Source organism: Tiliqua scincoides, chromosome 1 (genome assembly GCF_035046505.1).
Source record: "Tiliqua scincoides isolate rTilSci1 chromosome 1, rTilSci1.hap2, whole genome shotgun sequence".
NCBI classification, from domain to species: Eukaryota; Metazoa; Chordata; class Lepidosauria; order Squamata; family Scincidae; genus Tiliqua; species Tiliqua scincoides.
In genome coordinates, this window is record NC_089821.1 from 16,249,152 (window position 1) to 16,267,061 (window position 17,910).

A 17,910-nucleotide genomic window follows, 5' to 3' on the forward strand; every position below is an offset into this window, starting at 1 on the left:
TTAGTCACCTGTTGGGGAAACGGGGGTAAAAACAGATTAAATCAATCAGTCAAAGGATGTGACAAATGATGTATTTATTATTTATTTAAATTATCTGTATCCTGCCTTTCACCTCCTGCAAAATACACAATAAAATAGAATACAAACAAAGCAAATAAGAGTAACAAAACACAGATTAAACGGTATACAGCACCAGAAATAATAAAACCAAACAGCATAACTAAGAGGAGACAGAACAATCAACATAAAATTAAATGCCAAAGTCTGAACAGAACAGAAACATTTGCAGTTGCCATTGGAACAGTGAAAGTAATGGGGTCAGCCATGCATTCAGGAGCAAGGAATTCTATAACCTGGGTGCCACTGAGAAGAAGGCCCTCCTGCACGTCATCACCAAACATACCTCTGCTAATTACGGACATGCAAAAAGGCCTTTGTTGATCTCAGAGGGTAGACACGTTTCATACAAGGGTTGGTCCCTCAAGTTCTCTGAACTCAAGCTGTTCTGGGCTTTAAAGATCAAAACCTGTCCCTTGAATTGCATCTGGCAACCAATGCAGTTGACAAAGGCTCACTACCCCTTATGCCAGTCAACAGCCACGCAGCAGCATTTCACACTAGTTTCCAAACAGTTTTCACAGCAGCTCCATCTAGAGTGCATTTCAGTAATCAAATGCAATGCAACCAGCGTCTGAACAACCAGGATCACATCTAATTGGCTCAAGACTGGATGCAGTGGCACACTTTAACTTGGCTGTCAAAAGGATCCTGGGCCACGGCTGACACCAATCCATCTAGGAACACTCCCAAAATGCAAATCTGCTCCTTCAAGTGGAGTGCAACTCCATCCAGAACAGGCTGACAATTCACAACATGGGTCACAGATCTCCTAATGGCATCTCTGTCTTGTCCAGATTTAATTTCAACTGAATTTCAACAATTTCATCCTCAGACAACCAGGTACTGTCTCAGATAGCCATCCAGAACTTCCACAGCCTCCCTAGTACAAGCTGGGAAAAAGTTATTCCTCTGGGTGCCATCCAGATCCTGATGACAGCTTACTCCAACCCCTCAATTGCCTCCCCCAGAGGTTTCAGATAAGATGTTTATTCATTTGTCAGGGAAAAACCTATCTACCTGGTCCTGATAGTCATGTGATTTATTATTTTTTTAATTGAAGAAGTTGCTTAAAATCTCTTGTTCTGTTTAGCAAAACACCTACAAAATACATCAGAGAGAGCTGACACAGCTGTTAAGCTCTGTCAGCTGATAGAAGATAATTTAGTTGACCATTCATCTGGCTGATTGTTAGGGAATGAACCCAAGGCTGTTGCTCAGTGGTAAGAGAGCGTGCTCTGCCTGCCAGAGGTCCCACATTCAATCCCTGGCACTTCAAGGTCAGGTTGGGAAAGACTTCTTTCTCAAACCCTGGAGAGCTGATCAAGCTGCTGTTAATCAGTGCAGTCAGTACAGAGCTAAGATGGACTAATGGTCTGCAAAGAAGTTGAGTTGAGGGGGAGCTAGTGGGAGCATGTTTTGGAACTTCTACAGCAGGAGTGGTAATGTCATCAGGTGGAACATTCAGACGTTGTCTCTAAAACCTTTTTCAAAAGAGCTTAGTAATGAAAAAGCATCAGGCTCTACAGGAGGCAAACTGAGAGCCCAATCCTAAACAGTGCGAGCCGGCATACCGGCCATTACTAACCGGTGCTGGGCTAGCGCCGGTGGATCACTGGTGCTCACCGCTTGGCAGTTGTGTGGACCGCCAGGTGGCAGAGAGGTAGACAGGGGCGTGAGGCAGAGGCATTCCAGGGGGGGAGGCAGGCAGAGGGTAGGAAGAGGGCAGGGAGGAGGCATGTCAGGGGGAGAGATCAGGGCGCAAGGGAGGTGGGACCAGTGGAGCTCCACTCCACCGGATTCTGAGCCTCCATGTTGGGTCTGCCACCTGACACGGAGGCTCTTGATTCTACAGTGACCCAAGGATTGCTGTAGAATCAAGTAGCCCCACTGCAGGGCTATTCACCTTACCCGGGGGAAGAGGAAGAAAGTCCCCTTCTCCCAAGGTGCTGCCTGTTTAGCACTCAGGATGCCGTGGCAGCCATTTTCTGTGCCACGGTAGCCTCACACTCAGGGCAGCATAGGACTGGGCTGTGAGATATTTGTTTAGGCACATATGTTAATGTCTGGGCCATCACTTTCACAAGGGTTGCCTGAGACACAGTACATAGCTCCTATAAGGCTGCAATCCTGTGCACATTTACCTGGGAGTAAGAGTCCTACTGAACATGTAGCCCTGGAGGTTTGGATATGGGAGATATCATGACAAGCTCCTGAACAATATTTACCACTTGGTCCGTGTATAATGCGATCTCCTATATACCTATATCAATTAATCGGTTACATTGCAATGCATATTACTCAGAGCATAAATATAGGTGAGGCTACAATTTTCCCTCATTTGTGAAATCACTGGCACTCATTTTTACAGAAGAAAAAAGTATTTATGCCATCCTTAGTATATATTTGTCAGTTAAGGAATCTGGAAAACTGAATATTTCCTGTTGCAGGGATTCACCTGAATATCCCTATTTAAAGGATATATTGGAATTGATCTCAACTGTGCAGTGCCTGTGGTTGTATTTGTCAGAAGGAACATTATGTTCCCTGATGTAGCAGTAAGTACAGTAAGAAATGAGTGCACATGGAAAAGCCTTTCTGTGTGGATAAACTCAAATATATGCTTCAATCCATAGACAAGGACAGATGCGAAGATCCACTTCCATGTGTATTTAGGTCATCATCCACCACAAAGGTAAACAGATCAAGGTAAACAGATCAAGATAAGAAGATGCAGGTGCACTTATATTGAGTCATATGTGCAAAGTGTTCATGTTCATATTGCATGCAATGTGTCCCTTAGCTTCTCCATGTTAAAGGGATATGAAATTTCACACTCAGTCTTGATGAAGGGGAAATCTGCATCCTTATTTATCTAACCTGATTACCCTGTATTGTGTTTTTCCTTCAAGAGGCTGAGACTGGTGTACATGGGGGGTTACCGCTCTTTATTCATGTGATGTAGAAAAAGAAGACACTAAGAAAATGGTCAATGAGCCAAGTTCAAGACAAATTTTCTATCCATTACATCATGAGTAATGTAGAGTAAGAACCAAGTAAGTAAGAATGTAGAGTAAGAGCAAAGAGATGGTCTTTGTTGCTCCTTTTCTTTTTCAGCAAATTTGGCCTAAGGAAGAAAGAGCTGCCACCCACACAGCAGAGTGTCCTTCAACATCAGCCCCAATAATTACTGGGGACAATGACTAATTTTAAATTGCAATCCAAACATTTATTTATTGCTCTACCAATGATCTTGGTTAAAACTTGCACCGCTTATAGCTTCTGTTGTTTCTTCCTTTGCACTGCTGCCCGCAAGGCTTCCACAATCGTGTCTTCATTGTTCAGGACGTTATACTCCATCAGTGTCGTCAAGCTGTTGAAATTGTCCTCTGAGAAGGTGATTTCTCTTGTAGTAAACGGGGAGAAAAAAGTAGAGACATCTATGTCGCCTTCTTTCATTTCTGTGGGGCTGCGTTCCACACCTATGGAGAATATATCACAGTGAGTTCCAGCAAGAAAGCTTTAATCTAGGCATAACAGCATAACCTGGGAATGAAGACCCTGGCCTCTGAGGGTCCTGGCCTGAGGACTCTGGCCTCTGCCCCCTTAAGGGGTGGGGGCAGCGAGTAGGCAGGGAGGAGGCAGAGACGTGATCCCCAGGATCGCATCACTAAAGGGGCTGCAGGGGCTTGGCTGGACTTACCAGAGCCTCCTGCAGCCCCCCAGGGGTTCAGGGAGCCCTGCGTGAGCATCTGCAGGGCTCCCCAGGTCTTCAAAAGTGAAAGCGCAGTGATCGTGCTCCACTTCCGGTTTTGCGGAGGTGGAGTGCGATCGCTCCACTTTCACTTTTAGAAGCCTGGAGAGCCCTGCAGATGCTCGCACATGGCTTCTTGCACCCCAGGGAGGCTGCAGGAGGCTCTGATAAGTCCAGCCAAGCCCCTGCAGCCCCCTTAGCGACACAATTCCCTGGATCCTGTCGCTAAGGCAATCCACTGCCTCCCCTCTACCCTCACAAGGACTTACACGCTCTCAAACTCTCCCTGAGAGTTTGAGAACCACTGCTATATACCATTAGCAGAGCAATTCTAGGGTCTGGCAGACACAAAAAGAATAGTAATTTAACTGATGAAGCACCTGAGTTTATTGAACAAGAGATAGCCAATGAAGATAATTATTTGGGTGGATATAGTCATTCGGTCATTGGGAAATTCAATTATTTTTGACAACTTACCAGGTGCTTTGTATTTTCGGAAGGTATCATTGACCAATGGGAAAAAGAGCACTACTGGAGCTGCTGCATTATCTTGATCTTCAAACACATAGCACTCCTTCAGGTTTTTCTTCTCTTCCGCACTGAGTTCTGTTTTGGGAAAGGGAATTCCCTGCTCAGACACATACTTTGCAAATTTGTCCAGATTCTGGATAAACAAAGCACAAGAAAATGAACCATTAGAGTCAAATCATAAACAATTAATGGTTTAATTAATGTCATGATATCGTTATTTCCAGTAGGCACAGCATTATGCTGGTAAGGAAAGAAATAATGATGAATAGACTTTGCATACCAATCTCAAAAGCAAATAAATGTTTTGCATCCTGAAATCTAGTAACCCTGCCATATTACAAATTCAGTCCATGATATCAGTTCTGGAACTCCTTTTCCTAATATTTTTGCACAGATTAAGCTTGCATATTTTTGGGAAACTTAAAAAATATACTCCACAGCACTTGCTGCATTTTAGCTTTTGCAGCATGGTCCTGCAAGCATTCAGAAGCAGTTGTGTGATAGCTAATAACAGAAAGGAAGATGTTGAGGTCACATCATTGCATCACCGCATGGGCGAGAGAAATGGACAATTAAAAAAATGCTGCAGTGCAATTCATCAGCCATATCAAGGACACTATTGAATCAGTGCCCATGACATTCACATGGCTCAACAATTCTCCAGATCTCAACAGCCCCACCATCTAGAGAAAGAACTATGATCTTACCCCAATGATATATTCAGACTCTGCACTTTAAAAAACAAATCTATGCAAAGATCAGCCAATTTCTGAAGAAAAGCTAAAATTTGCAACTTATATAACGTATACAAATTTAAGTGATGCAAACTGAGCAAAGGAATGTCTTCTGAAAGCTGTTGACAACTCAAAAATCAGAAACCTGTTTTGGAAGTGATAGAACAATAGGTAAAATTTGATGCTTCTCACCAAAGTCTGTGGTCCCCCACTGTAATTTAAGTGTAGTATAATATCAACTTTCCTCTCAGGTCTCAGAAGGGGTGGATTGCTGGTGTTGATGAAAAACCCAGTGTCAACCAGAGATAGAGGACACCCGGCTGTTTCCATAAGTTTGGTTGGCTGAGAATCCAGTATGGTATCTGAAATGCATATATTTCCAGTCAACTTTCTTTAAAAGAAAAAAAGTCCCTCCAAGAAAATAAAGGAGTAACCTCTTCTTCTTCTCCTCAGACTTCTTGTATTACTGTTTTACATTCAGAACAGGGGAATGTTCCATACATTTAGAGGCAATTGTCCCTTCTATTCATTTATGGGCAGCCTACAGTTAGTTGCTGTAAAGTTGAATCAGAAACCTGTGGTAACTTAAGCATTCTCCTGCCCTGCTGGGGATGTGGGTAAGCTAGGGTTTATTCATTATTAAAGGATCTTTCTGCTAGAAGGCTGTTATTGGTTTGTACTCTGACATATAAGTTAGGCCCAGCTTCTATTGGAATGTACTGGGTCAAGACTGGAATTTAGCCTAGTCAGCTACTACTTACTACAAGAGTCAGAGGCCACTCCAAGCATAGAGTAATGGGTACAAAATTATTGAGGTAGACACCAATTTAAAACAAGCAGGTAGTAACACTTCTTCTTAGTTTAGACCTCCTACCTACCCACTCAAAAAAAAAAAAAAGCAGCATGCTTTTCACACCCGAAAGCAGTTTAATCATATGTAATTCCATGGAATTTCCATTGATTAATGAATGAGTTAACCAGTGAAAACTCATATGATCAATTAACTAATCATTAGATGATCTAAAGATAACCAGTGCAATAAAATTTAACCTTTTTAAAGAGCTGGACCAGGAAGGTCTAACATCAAGCCAATGTTCAGACTTGACATTTCCTGGGTGTCCTTGGACCAGTCATTCTCACTCAGCATAAGCTACCTCACAGGGTTGTTGTGAATTTAAAAGGAAGGGAAAACACCATATATACAACCCTGACCTCCCTGGGGAAAGGCATATACATGCAAAAAATGTATAGAATAATACTCTGAAGTAGCATTGTGTTCACCTGCCCATCCCAGTGGTTCCTTACTATCCATCATACCCATTAAACAGGCACATTTTACCAGATTATTCTGCATTTGTAACTGATGTTTGCCATCTAACTGTATTGACTATCAAAAGAAAAGGGCATTCAAAATGAAACCACCGTGATACATTCACTAGTACACACTATTTTCCGGTTTTGATAATTTTGGACAATCTGTGGGGAAACAAATCTACATTTAAAAAGCGGGAACAAAGCAGTTGTACAACCAACCAATAGCATGGAATCCATGCAGATAAATTCAGCGAAAGTAGGTGTCAAGCAGCCCAAAGTTTTTTTTTGCACATAGCCAGGGATTGCTTGGTTGTCCATCTGCTTCTACTTTGATGGAGAAAGTTTTCAGATCTAATTGGAAGAAAGTAATTGTCTCTCAGACCTACTCATGCCACACAATGAATTCGGAGTTCACCAATCATAAAGACTCACTATTTTGCTCTGTCAAATGTTGATGAGGTAGATCCCTGTGAGGTTGTTAGCCGGACTGGTTAGACCAGGGTGTGTTGAGGGAAGGACGACAGTATCTTGTACATCTGACAAGATACCACCACCACCACCACCACCACCACCACAAATCTAGTTATTTTACTGTGCCTTTCCACGTAGAAAATTGTTCGTTCTCCAAGTATTTGTCATTCAGCTGGAAGCCTTTCATGAAATTCGGACTTTCTGTTATTGTTGGGCGTCCTGTTAAGACATCTCGGATAGCAAAAGAAAGCGGGCCCTGGGGAGTGATCAGCTGAGTTTCTAGCTCATGTGGCCTTGTAGGTGGAAGAGAGTCATCTGCATAAGAAAAGGAGAATGGTTAAGGGCCCTTTTCTGTTCATATGCTCATGAGTACCAGAACAGGTTAGTCTCATTGGAAGCTGATATCATTGGTTCCCAAACTTACCTGGATCATGACTCCCTCACAGCCTCTTCTTCCCTGCTCAGTCAGGTGCTGCTATCTCGGATCTTGCAAGATCTTGAAAGATCCAAGATGATGGCACCCAAATCTCACACGATTTCATGAGACCCAAGAAGGCAGCTCCTAAAATTTGTAAGATTTGGATGCTGCCATCTTGGATCTTGCAAGATTTCACGAGCTCCATGATGGCAGCAAATGGGAACAGGTAGGAGGAGTCACCAGGGACAACCCACAACACCCCTGTGAGTGTGCCTCAATGCCCTAAGGCAGCAATTCTCAACACTGGTGTGCGGCAAATGGTCCGCAGGTGTGCCATGTGAATTTGGGGGAGGGTAATTTATTATTAGGGCCATTGGGGGATGTTAGCTTCCACCAGCAGCATGGTATGCCTTGTCAATTATCAAAAAGTTGATGGTGTGCCTTGACAATTTTAGCAACTTGTCAGTGCGCCATGAGATGAAAAAGGTTGAAAATTGCTGCCCTAAGGCATCATAACACACACTTTGGGAACCCATAGCTGGTATTGTCTGCTGAGAGTAAATTTACAGAATCTCAGAAATGATGCTTGAACATTTGCTTTGCATGCAGAAAGTTCCTGTTCCTCTCTCTGGTATCTCCAGTTAAAGGATCTGAGGAAGCAAGGTTTGGAGAGGCTTGTCCAAGGCTTTGGAAACCCACAGCAAATCAGAGAAAATACTGAGTTAGATGGACTAATAGTCTGATTCAATAAAAGGCAGCTTCAAAAGTGATAAAAGGCAGCTTCAAAAGTGATCGAAATCCTGCATAACTGATTGGCCCAGACTTATGGTTGGCCAATCGGGTGACAGATCGAAATCCTACCATCCAATTGGCCCTCTAGTTAATGTTTCAGTTGCAACAGTCATGGGGAGTCTGGGTGGAGCTAAAGGGTATAAAAGCCAGGGGTGTTTGCCTTGTGTCAGATTCATTCAGATTCATTGCCAGGTTCTGTTCTGAAGATGGAATAAACATATTGAGCTGTTAACTCTATGCCTTCCTTTATTCACATGGACCTGGTTAGTACTTGGATGGGAGACCGCCTGGGAATACCGGGTGCTGTAGGCTTATACCATAGTCTTTCGAGACTGAAGGTTGCCAACCAAAATCGCATTTCAGTCAAAAAACACATACCTGAAGTTTAATCACAGAGGGAATAAAAAAGCCAGCTTTTTACTACAACCGCTGCTACAAATATATAACAACAGATATCAAACAAAAGCATCTAAAGTTTGTTTTCACAAGCAATTGTGACTTTCTCACAAGTAATCAGAATACACAGTGAACTGTGCATTGTCATGAACTTGGCATGAAGAGGATTTTGTCTCTTGTGTAATCAATGAAGGATTTTTTTCTTTCATGACTTGCAATATCTTGTGTCACTGTCCAATCCTACATCTGATAACTTACTGAATAGGGCCAAGGTTCCCAAACTGGGATATCACAATGTACTATTTAGGAAAAGTTCTGTCACTGCCCCTTAAGGGGCAGGGTGACCACGATGGCAATAATGCAGTTGGGGCGATCGCACTGCTGCCAGGAAGGGAAGAGTTTTTTAAACTTACCTGGGGGTCACTATGGCTCTCTGGAGGGTTCAGGGAGCCTGCAACTCCCTCTGCAGTCCTCCAAGGAGCTCCAAAGCCTGCTGTGAAAAGGGAAAGAAAAAAACCCATTTCTGGTTTCACAACAAAAACAGGAAGTGGGTTTTTTTTTCTTTTCCTTTTCACAGCAGTTTGGAGCTGCGGGAGGACTACAGAGGGGGTCAAAGACTCCCTGCACCCCAGAGAGCCATAGTGTCTCCGGGGTATGTTTTAAAAACCCTTCCCTCAATGGCTGCAGCACGATTATACCGATCACATTCCTCTGCTCCCCTCCCTTGCAAATACTTAACTGGTTCCCAAACTCTTCCTGGGTTTCCAAACTCTCTCTTCCTGAGAGTTTGGGAACCACTGAAATAAGGGAAAGAAATATCCATACAGTCAATACTAGATTACATGCTGTCTCTTCCTACTGGAGCAAGTTTATCTACGCAACAGGGGCAAGACGACAATAAATAGTTCTTTAAAAGAGAAGTAAGGCAGGGGAGAATTGCTTTACCAATGTCACATATTTTGTCTCTTGTCCACCTGTGCCAGAAATCTTCTGAGTCCTTGGCCATGTTCCAGAAAAACATGAAATCCATTGAAAAGATACTGCTCCACATCCCTATGAAATATCAGAAATGTAAAAGTATAAAACAAGTGAGATCTTAGAAGGAAACAGTTTTTTTCTCATTCTGCTGGAACTCACTGCATCTTTTAAAATATTAAAAGTACACTGAAACATCTAGTTATGTAAAATACAGACTTTGCCAGTCTTATGGTCTTAAGAATGCATAATTTTTGCATTATGGTCCCATTTTCCCTAAACTATGGGATGTTGCAGCACAACCTTTATTTGTGTAGGTGTGCTTTTTCAGTTTTATGTTTTTGCAAATTTTGGTTTTTTTGACAAAAATGAGAAATGCAGAAAGTGCCGTTATGTGTTTTTATTCCACGGGTGCATTTATATAAATTATAATTGCTTTAAAAGTGTACTAGGTAGGTGAAAACAGTGGTATAGTGTCAGCAGATGCAGCCACATACGTGTAGAGGTGTTACAGAATATGTAGCAGTGTTAGAGATCAGTTCTATTTTTTTGCAGATTTCAGGATGCTTTTTTGTTTTTGTACAAAAATAGGAAGTGCAGAAAAGCAGTGTTATGTGTTTTTATTTTGTTATTCCTGAAAAAATCTCATCTCTATAATATTTATTTCTGCCCCAATTCTGGTAGGAAGGCATAACTAGGATGGACAGATGTAAAGGTGGATACAAGTCCTGTAGTTTTAATGAGTGTTAGTGATGCCACCAAAGTTCATAGCTACCTGATTTTGAATATGAATGTTTCCAGCTTGTAATGAAAACTGATTGACAATTTCTGGGACTGTATACCTGCTAATTCGGCAGGTAGGACACTGAAAGCTAAGCTATCTGTTTTTTTTGGAAATGCACAAATATCTGTCTGTCGCATTTTTCTACCACCATTCCTCCTAGGAGCTCAGAGTGTTGTACATAGTTCTTCCCTATATTTTGTCCTCACAACAACCCTGTGAGGTAGGTGAGGCTGAGAGAGAGTAACTGGCCCAAGGTCAGGAAGCTTCATGGCAGAGCAGCAATCTGAACCTGAACCTTCCAGGTATAAGTTCAGCTCTCAAGCCACTACACCATCCTGGCTCCAGCTTTAATCCAGCTGAAATTAATCAACTGCTATGGAACTGTATCGGTGACAAAGATAACTGCTCTGTAGATGCAGCACAGAATTTCTTTAGCCCTTATTTCTCGGGATCAATGGTATCAGCCAGATCTTGCAAATGTCTTCTGTAGTTACAGTATGCTTTGTTAACTCAAAAGCCATTACTTTCTTCATAGCTGTATTGTTCGGGGAAGGTTATTGAGTTTCCAAGTGACTCTTCACAATAGCTAGTGCTGGAAATACAATTCCCCGGTTACAATACAATATAGTACATGCATGCAGCACTTACCTGCATATGGCTAGAAGCATAAAGAACCATGAGAGAATCCTCAGAAAAGTTTGCAATTTTCAAGCTAAATTTGAATTGATGATGGGCAACCCAATCCTGAGCTGCCCGGGGCGCACGGCTGCAGTGGCGCCGAGAACGGCTCTCGCCGCATTCTGTGTGCCTCAGCCTGCCGCAGACGGCAAATCAGAAGAAGGGAACTTTTGTCCTTCTCCCAGATAAGGGGAGTAGCCCCGCAATGGGGCTATTCACTTTACTGCCGATCAAAAGGTTGGTGGTAAGGTAAAGGCGTTCATGTAGGGTGCCGAGTCCCACACGAACACTTTGGTTCTGGCAGACCAGAGCTTAACAGGACCCGCTTCCCTCCCACCCCTGGCACACCTCCCGCCGCCCTTTCTCCATCTCCTGCCTCCCCATCATGCCTCCTCCCTGCTCTCTCTCCGCCCTCCAACTGCCTCCCCCCTCCCCGGAACACCTCCTCCCTGCCCCCCACCCCCGCTTACCATGCCGTGGCTCGGCGGTCCGTGAGACCGCCAAGCAGCGGAGGATGGGTGCCCGCCCAGTGCTAGCCCAGCACCAGTCAGCACTGGGCTATCACAGGTGCTGGCCTGGCGGTAAGCCTCACAGACATGCCTTACGGCATGTTTGCGACAGTGCGCTCCAGCGCAAAGCTGGAGCGCTGAGTTCAGGATTGGGCTCTTAGTTTTTCCACCACTAATGTGATGGATGCCCTGTTTTATCCCTATTTTGTTTGCCGATTTTTTTTCCTTATTTTTGGACACTTTTAACTCTCCACAAGATCCTGCAGGTTCAGCAGCTAAAATTGGGTAGAACATCCTTCTACAGCAGCATTATTCCTTTGTTTAAAACTCAATTATCCACCAGCTAGATGTACATGTGGATTTAATAAACATTCTTCCTAGTTAGATGGGTGTATTGGGACTGGGAGGGGGGCGGGATCAGTGGGGCTGGAATGCGCTGTATCCTATCCCCTTTTCCAGGTATGAACTGCCAACACAGGTCAACTTGGACTTCATCCAAGTTGACCCACTGCAGCTGCTGGGGTTTACCCTGGGGCAAGGGGAGAAATGTCCCCTTACTTCGAGGAGACCTCCAGCAGTTGAAATTCTGCATCAGTGTAGGGGAATTTAATTAGGGTTGGGCTGTGAATGAACTAACTATCCCTGTAATAATTATGCTGGTGAAATGAAAATCACTGTTTTTAAAATAAATAAATAAATAAATAAATAAATAAATAAATAAATAAATAAATAAATAAATAAAAGTATTTAGACAATTAGAGAACAATCAGTTATTTTGTAATGGGGATTCTGACACATAATCCTACTTTGTTCCAACTACAATTGTACTAGTTTATTTTGTTAAACAATAGATATAAATTTACCTATCAAGAAGGTGATCCGAGTTTCTGGAAGCTTCTGCACCAGTCGTCCCATGAAATACTTACTACCAAAATCTTCTGCACGAACATATGCTCCGTATCTGAAGTTTCCTACCTCGTAAGGCGTGAACTCCAGCCATTCTGTAAATCAGTGCAACACAATGGAGTTTACAATTTAAATTCTTAATTTTGAAACTGACTAAAACATGCAGAACGCAGCTTCTTTATTGGCCCTGGCTATACTGTAGTCTTCTTTACCTACGAGTTAAAGGAGATCAGCTGCTCCTTTAAATGGGTAGATAAGAACTGTTGCTTTTAAATACATGACCATAGCTGCTGAGGAAGATGGGCTGGTCTGAGGCAACAGTGATATACACATTTCCATTCAGAGAGGTGATGTTAAGCTGGTTGCTCATGTCTCTCCTTCACCTGCTGACTGTTCTGATATCCAGCGGAACAGACCAGCATCCCTTCCTCAGAATTTTACACATATCTTTCCATGCACACATTCTTTCATTATGAACTGAGCTATGAACACACTGAAGGTGCAAGCCAAAGGAGCAAATTCACCAGCACAGTGGTTTCTGCACCAGCAGAGAGTACGCAGTGCAGTGGGGAGGCCTGTGCTACCCCATCGAAGCTGCATCCAGCCCTTCTGCTAGAAGGTGCAGGTATGGTCAGGCCAGTAGGTGGACATAGGGGGTTCAGAGGCAAGGAGGGCGTGTTCCAGGAGAGGGGAGGGCAGAACAGCGGGTGAATCAGGCCTGGGAGGGGGTGGGATCAGTAGAGCAGGCCTCCGCTGTAACCTATCCCCCTTCCTGGGCCTGCCAGCATTACACGGGACCTCTTAGACTTGTGCCTACTATTTAAAAATATTGCTGTTTAGCCTAGGGAGACAAAGTGAAACTCAAGGTAAAGTCAAACCCAACGATTCCTTTGGAGAGGATTTTTGGTCTGTGAACTAGATCTGAAATGAAAGCAAAACCCTCTTGGTTGCCTTGACCCGGAACCAAACCTCTAAACACAACATAAGAACAGCCCCACTGGATCAGGCCATAGGCCCATCTAGTCCAGCTTCCTGTATCTCACAGTGGCCCACCAAATGCCCCAGGGAGCACACCAGATAACAAGAGACCTCATCCTGGTGCCCTCCCTTGCATCTGGCATTCTGACTTAACCCATTTCTAAAATCAGGAGGTTGCGCATACACATCATGGCTTGTACCCCATAATAGATTTTTCCTCCAGAAACTTGTCCAATCCCCTTTTAAAGGCGTCTAGGCTAGACGCCATCACCACATCCTGTGGCAAGGAGTTCCACAGACCGACCACACACTGAGTAAAGAAATATTTTCTTTTGTCTGTCCTAACCCGCCCAACACTCAATTTTAGTGGATGTCCCCTGGTTCTGGTATTATGTGAGAGTGTAAAGAGCATCTCCCTATCCACTCTGTCCATCCCTTGCATAATTTTGTATGTCTCAATCATGTCCCCCCTCAGGCGTCTCTTTTCTAGGCTGAAGAGGCCCAAACGCCGTAGCCTTTCCTCATAAGGAAGGTGCCCCAGCCCCGTAATCATCTTAGTCGCTCTCTTTTGCACCTTTTCCATTTCCACTATGTCTTTTTTGAGACATAGTGGTCACCAAATGTGGTGACCAGTTCAAAATACCTGGTCCAATAATCAGGCACTCGTGTTTCAGTTGAATGGTTAATGTTTTATGTATCCTTTATGTACCCTGTTGTTTATATTTGGTTTGTAAAAATCTTTTTAAAAAATCAAAAGTACTTTGAAAAATAAGGGACCTTTCTTAAATTAAATATTTAATATTATATTCATTTTCTAGTTACACTGAGAGAAACTAAGAGCGCAACCCTATTCCGAAGTAAGTTGCATTTATCTCAGTGGGACTTATACCCATTGGATACCCAGGTGTATAGGATTGTAGCCTAAGTTTGATATTATTCTGCATGAAAGACATCTACTCCAGTTCAAAGTGTCTTCTGACCTGCTATTAAACCACACTTACAGTTTGCAACTGGAACAAACCAGAGTTGAAAAATCATGATGAACCTGAAATGGAACTGAACCCAACATTGTAATTAATTAGCTTAAATCCTGGCCCATGACTGATTTGAGGTCTGACACTCCTTTACACAATCCTAGGCAAGTCTATTCTGACATAAATCCCACTGACTTATTCCCTGATAAGTGTCTAGGATCTTCAGCCTCGGATACTGGTCATGGACACCTGCTTAATGTCTGTCTGACATCATTTCTATTACATTAACTTGTCAGGAACAGGAAGGCTTCTGCTGGTACTTGCCACAGGATGGGATGGCTCCTGTGGATACTTGAGTTTGGGCAGCTGAGGTTTTTCCAGCCCCTCCCACACGTACCTCACCCTGAGCTTGCTGGGCAGGCTACTCTGAGGTTGGAAAGTCCAGCCCTGGACTTGTGTACAACTTTTAACAGCTACAAAGCTAAAGGGACCCAGGTTGTTGATATTGTTGGCATTGTTATGAATATTTACATACTGCTTTTCAACAGGAATAGTTCACAAAGCAGTTTACATAGTAAAATAAATCTCACTAAAGGTTAATAAAGGTTGCCATACACTGGAGAAAAAAAAAAAGTACTTGGTCTAGAATCCTGAATTTCCAAAATGAGGCTACTGGTGGTTGTTTGCAACTTATCATCAGATAATGTTATTGCACAGCCTTCTCCTTCTATCTCAGATGATTTAGAGATATTCAAAATACATGTTTGAAACTGCATGGTTTGAATTTTCAAACATGTTTGGAACCTTTCATTAGTAAAAGATAAAAACTCAAAATTATTATTAACAGATATAGATGTCCCAGTAGATACACAACAGCCACATTAATAATAGCAACTTTACCTTTAAAATCTTGAGCACTGTAGTCTTCTTTGAGGCTGATTGCCACATAAATGGGCAAGGGGTTCTGGCCCTCATTCACAGCCATTTGCTGATCTGAGACTGTATGATTATCTTTCTGCCAAGTTGAGACAAGAACAATTATGGTCAGTATTACAGGTTCACGCATTTACGGTCTGATCTGGGTATATTTGCGTGTTGTGTCTGCCTGTGGATACAGTGGCAGCCACATCTGCGTGAATGGCTATCTAGGCTGAAGTGTTATTAGAAAGGGCCCTCAAATTCATGATGAATTTTGCTTTAGGTGAACATTAAGTGTATGAGTTACAAGAACCAGGCCTGTCCTGTGCTCATGGGATGGGAACAGGCAGAAGAGGGCAGAGTTACTTGTGTGTGTTCACTGAGGTATATCAGATCAAAGGTTCATCTTGTTCCAACATCCTGCTTCTCACAGTGACCAACTGGATGCATCTGGGAAACTAACGAATAGAACTTGAAGGCACTAGCCCTCTCCCAGTGTTACTCCCCAACAAATGACATACTGCCTCTGAAAATCCATACAGCCATCATGCCTAATCTCCATTTCTAGATTCATCCTTCATGACTTTGCCCAAGCCTTCTTTAAATCATACAAGCTAGTGGCCATTACCAAATCTTGTGGCTGCCAATTCCATAAACGCAATGCAATAATTACATGCTGTGTCAATCCATCTCTGTTCAAACCACCACTTGGCTGTGCTAGGTATTTCTATCTCTTGATAAGCTCAGTCATCATCTTGTTTCAAATGACGCATTACCTCATCATGTATCATGGCTTCTATGACAAGCCCCCACAGGTCTATAAATGAAGTGTCATGTCCTTCTTCGGTTCTTGCTTTCAGTTCATTATGATAATACTTCAGATAGTCCATGGAAAAACAGTTTAACTTGCATTTGGTCACTTCCTTCCGGGCTATATCAATGGCTTCCTCCAGGTACTTATGTGACCAGTCAGCATCTTTATACAATTTTGCCATAGTCCTGGGAGGGGGGGCGGAGGGGGGGTGATAAAAGTGATATGTGACAAGTGCCATATCTCAAGCAACAAAAAAAACCCTTTGAATTCCATGAAAGTCATGATATAACTTTTTCTAGAAAACACAAAAGTGAGAGTGAATAGCAGTCACATCTTATTTATTAAAATGAGATTTATACCTCACTATAGAAGAAGTCCTGACATCCTGGGAAGTCTTACATGTTATTTTGATGGGTAATATATACCAGCAGTTCCCAAACTGTGAGTTTGGGACCTATCAGTGGGTTGGGACCCAATTTTTGGTGGTTTACAAAACCGTTATATATAGATAGATATAGACATAGATACACACACACACACACACTACTAATATAGTATAATCACTGATATATACTATATATAACCACTTATACACACACACACACACACACACACACACACACACACATATACACACTACTGATATGGTATTACCATATGCTATGATATGATATAGTATATGATATATGATATACTTTATGATATACTATGATATATGATAATATATCATATACGATATACTATATATATAACCACTTTATTTATATAAATATATACATAAATATAAATATATATATGCACTTACACATGCATGCACTGCATACACTCTCTCTCTCTCTCTCTCTCTCTCTCTCTCTCCTTACCATGTTGTTCCAGATAAACCTGAGATGTAGGTGATGCAGTCTAATAGATTCATCTTCTGTAGTCCCAATAGGCTACCATACATTGCTGTGAAGGATCTGGTTCCACCACCTGTTGTCATGATTGCCACCACAGGTAGCTGTTTAGCACACAAAGGCAGAAAGCTAAACTACCTGATGGGCATTATCTGATAGAAATTATCTCAAGAAAACAATGTTATGAAAGGAAATGATTGATGCTCTGCATTACTGGTACTGATAAGTACATTAAACAATTTCAACTTGTAGGTGGAAAAGTAACCTAGAAACATCAGCCCATGAGATGATGTGTGTAAGGAGTGTCAGCTCTGGGCCTCATTGCCTGGAAGAGGACTCCATGCAGCCACCGCTGGTAAGTTACGCTGCTGGGCAGCAGTGCAGTTTTTTGGGTAGGGGAGGGTCTGGGAGAGCAGATATGGGGAGAAAAGGGCAGGATTGGGCCCAAGAGGCCCTACCTCTGGGCTCTACCTCCATATCCTTTGCTCCCTCCTGGCCAAGGCCAAGGACACAGGCCTCCTGCACACCTCTCAAAAGTAGGTGCAGATCCAAGGAGACCCATTGGCACTGTGGCAGCAAATGCTCCCTTATCCTCCCAGTGCTAGCCCAGCATCCATAGGATACAGCAATTGCCATTTTGGCACTTTGGTGAGTATAGGATTGGGCTGCCCGTCAGTTGTCTGACTTCTCTTGAGTAAGAGGGATTTAACATATTACACTGGTGCATCAAATGCAACTATCAGACCCTTCTAGACTTACAGTGGAAAGAGGGAAGGGTCAAAAAGGATCTTGTTTCACCTACCTCATCATCCTGCAGATCCTCATCAAGCTGGAGGATCTTCTTGAGAGCAGCAGCAACATATTTTCTTCTCTTTCTTAGGAAATTCTGTTCTTCTGCACACAGGTCATATGCCAAGCGTACATCTAGTTCTTTTTTCCTGCAAGACAGTA

At 42.8% G+C, this 17,910-nt stretch overlaps 1 pseudogene; it reads right to left on the minus strand.

The window, feature by feature from the left end:
• The window catches only part of LOC136641635 (cytosolic phospholipase A2 epsilon-like), a 41,375-nt pseudogene continuing 23,465 nt past the window's right edge, over positions 1 to 17,910 (minus strand).